A 3,909-nucleotide genomic window follows, 5' to 3' on the forward strand; every position below is an offset into this window, starting at 1 on the left:
TCTGCTCAAAAATATTGTCTGGGAAAATGCCTACAAAACCTCTCTGCATCCTATATCAATTCTACAAAAAAATTTCTACGCATTGCCACTGGTTCAAGTTTTTACACCCACTCTTCGCCTCTATTTAAAAAACTTAGACTTTTGAACATTTACGACATAAACAGATTTCAACTTGTACTTTTCGTAGCCCAATATATAAACCATAAACTCCCGGACACATTTGATGACTTTTTTAATTTTCGTTCTCAGATTCACAACTATCAAACTCGCAAACGTTCCGATTTTCATATCCCCCTAGTAAAAACTTCTCTTGCCGAAATGTCGGTTAGATACAAAGGTGTCACCTTATGGAATGAAGTAACTCCAGCCCTAAAGAATCCTACCTTGTCTCTTCTCTCACTTAAACAAGCTTTGAAAAACCATCTGATTAACGAACCTAGCCCCCTGTAGTAGTTTTATTTAGTTCCGAAAATAGTTTCATCAGGTTGGTAAAACTTAAGAGATATGGGAATTCTTTTTACACAACCAAAGAGTCTCACCTCGCTGACGTTTCGGTGTCTGTCAGACACCTTCTTCAGAGCTTCTGACTGGAGTACTGCATCTCGCCGCTATATGTAGCCGATGTAGGTGGCGCTTTTGCGGCGAGAACACTATCCCAAACGTGGCTTAGTTTGTACCCCCCCTCGTCCCGGTTCATTACAGGGGTTGACTTTCTGATCCATACTGCCTCCTTGATCCAGCGGGTCCTTCTATTGTCTTCTCTGTCTATAACTTTCGCCCCCTCCCAGTCAATTACGCAGTTATTTCTAGCAATGTGATCTGTCACTGCTGATTTCTTTTCTTCTTTTTGTGCATGTCTTTTCTGTGATCTTGTGTACTTCACTGTGTCCATGTTGTCAGCTTCCTTCTTGTGTTCTTCTAATCTAGTCCCAAATGTGCGTCCGTTTCCCCCTATGTAAACTTCACTGCAGCTCTTGCACGGGATCTTGTATATGCAGTCCGTTTTAGCCGTGTCCTGTAGTTTGTCTTTTGGGTGGACCAACAGACTCCTCAGTGTGGTTTTTGGCTTTACTGCGGTGGCAATGTTGTGTTTTCTGAACACTCTTTCAAGGGGCTCTGTGATTCCTTTGACATAGGGGATGATGACCATGGCCCTCGTTTTATCTTCCTGCTTGTTGCTCTTGTCCTTACGCTTGGGTTGCTTACTTCGTTGTTCCACTTTCTTAAATGTCCATGGTGGGTAACCACACCGTGTTAGGGCTTTCTTGACATGTTCTGTCTCTAGTGCTTTGTCTGCATCTTCAGTGACTACTGCATTGCACCGGTCTAGTAAGGTGCGAATGACTCCGAGTTTTTGGTGAAGGGGATATGGTGAGATTGGAAATTCAGGTACTGGTCTGTGTGTGTGGACTTTCTGTATACTAGGAGTTTCACTGTGCCATCTTCCTTCCTTACCATCAGGGTGTCGAGGAAGGGTAGCGTGCCATCTTTCTCTTCTTCCTGTGTAAACTGGATACTCCCCGTAGGGTCAGTGTTGTTCAGATGATCTGTAAGTTCCTGTTGTACCCCCCTCTTCACAATCTCCATGATGTCGTCAACGTACCTCTTCCATAACTTCGGCCTACAGTTGATGGGAGCTGTGGCTATGGCTTGTCGTTCCAGCCATTCCATGAAGAGATTAGCTAATACTGGGGACACCGGGCTCCCCATGGCTGTGCCAAACTTTTGCTGGTAAATGTTGCCCCTGAAGCTGAAGTACGTTGTAGTGACGATAAAGGACAGCAGTTCAATAATGTCCTCTATCTCAAGGTTGGTCCTACTCTTGAGATCTTTGTCTCCTTGGAGTCTATTCTTGATTATGTTGAGTGTCTCTGGGATGGGGGTGTTCGTAAAAAGAGATACCACGTCGTGTGACAAAAACATCTCATCTTCTTCCAGCAAGATGGAGGACATTTCTTCCGCTAGATGTTTAGAGTTCTTGATGTGGTGTGTGGACTGTCCAACTAGTGGTGCTAGCAGATCTGCCAGGGCTCTTGACGTGTTATACCCTATGGATCCCGTGTAATCGACTATGGGGCGCCGAAACGTCAGCGAGGTGAGACTCTTTGGTTGTGTAAAAAGAATTCCCATATCTCTTAAGTTTTATTTAGTGTTTTCTCCTATTATAACTCAGACAAATTATTATCATTACCTTATTTTCATTGTCATTAACTTATACCATACATTATTTCATTATCCTTATTGTATTATTTCCATTTTCTATTGTATTATTTCCATTTATTAATTATATTTAATTTTGTATAGTTTAGAGGAGGAGGGCTTAGTATAAGCATGCCATGCTTCTCCCCTCCTCCTGCACCTGTTTTATCATTGTTTTTATATTATCATTGTCCGTCTTGTTAATGTGCAAACAATAAAAATCAAATCAAATCAAAAATCAAATCAAAAAAATCAAACCCCTCATCTTATGTTGCAATACAATGGCGTAGTTACTTCCGCATTCGTTTCGTTTCGCTGCGGCGTAATACGTTGCACGAAAATAACCCTAAATTGTACACATACGGGGCACCATATGCATGATAATGTATGTGCAACCCATGCTTTATGACACCAAAAATGTATGATATATTCCGACAGTTGATGATATGCGTTCTAATCCGTACCAGCTTCATGTTGGCAACAAGTTAAATTGTAGTCAGCAAATAAACCGCTAAGTAAGAAGAAGATGAGAAGATGAATGTCAAATCTTACAAGATGATACAGAAATATGTCTTGTATCTCAGCAGTCAGTCTACCTACCCGCTCGTCCCGTGCGTCCACATCTGCACCAGCTGTCAGTAAAACTGACACAGTTTCATGGTGGCCATGCAGGGCTGCCCAGTGCAGGGGAGACTTTTGCTGTAAAATACATCAGATGGTCTTCAGCATGATAACAGGTCGGAAACTCCTATAGAGCTATACAAATATAAACTTCGTATATTGTTGTGTGTTGGTGAAATTTTTGTTTTGGTTATATTTTAAACAGCAAATGCCATGAAGACAATGAATGCCAAATCTTACAAAATAATAAAAATATGTCTTGTATCACAGCAATAAGTCTACCTACCAGATCGCCCCGTGCGTTCACATCTGCACCAGCTGTCAGTAAAACTGATACAGTTTCATGGTGACCATCCCTGGCTGCCAGGTGCAGGGGAGAGTCTTGCTGTAAAATACATCAGATGGCCTTCAGCATGACAACAGGTCTGACAAATGTGCAGTTATTTTCTTGACTATTCTAACGGAGTTCAGCAAGTAAACCGCTATACAGCTGACATTAAATGGCCTTTAGCACGACAACAGGACGGACAAATGTTCATGTCGGTGGCAGCTCTAGTCAGCACATCAACCGTTATGTAAAAATGAATGTCAAATCTTACAAAATGGTACAGAAATATTTCTTGTCTCACAATACTTAGTCTACCTACATCAACGTTCCGTGCGTTCACATCTGCACCAGCTGTCAGTAAAACTGATACAGTTTCATGGCTGCCACTCCTGGCTGCCCAGTGCAGGGGAGACTCTTGCTGTAAAAAAAAGATCAGATGGTCTTCAGCATGACAACAGGACGGACAAATATGCAGTTATTTTGTTGACAATTCTAACGGAATTCAGCAAGTAAACTGCTATAAAGCTGAAGATAGTTGTCAATCCCATAAGAGACATAAAATGTTTCTGCGTCACAGCAGTCAGTCTACCTACGTCATCGCCCCGTGCGTTCACATCTGCACCAGCTGCCAGTAATGCTGATACAGTTTCATGGTGACCATTCCAGGCTGCCAGGTGCAGGGGAGAGACTTGCTGTAAAATACATCAGATGGTCTTCAGCATGACAACAGGTCGGAAAATGTGCAGTTATTTTGTTGACAA

The sequence above is a fragment of the Branchiostoma belcheri genome, unplaced genomic scaffold (assembly GCF_001625305.1).
Source record: "Branchiostoma belcheri isolate BF01 breed outbred unplaced genomic scaffold, Haploidv18h27 scaffold12, whole genome shotgun sequence".
Taxonomy (NCBI): Eukaryota; Metazoa; Chordata; class Leptocardii; order Amphioxiformes; family Branchiostomatidae; genus Branchiostoma; species Branchiostoma belcheri.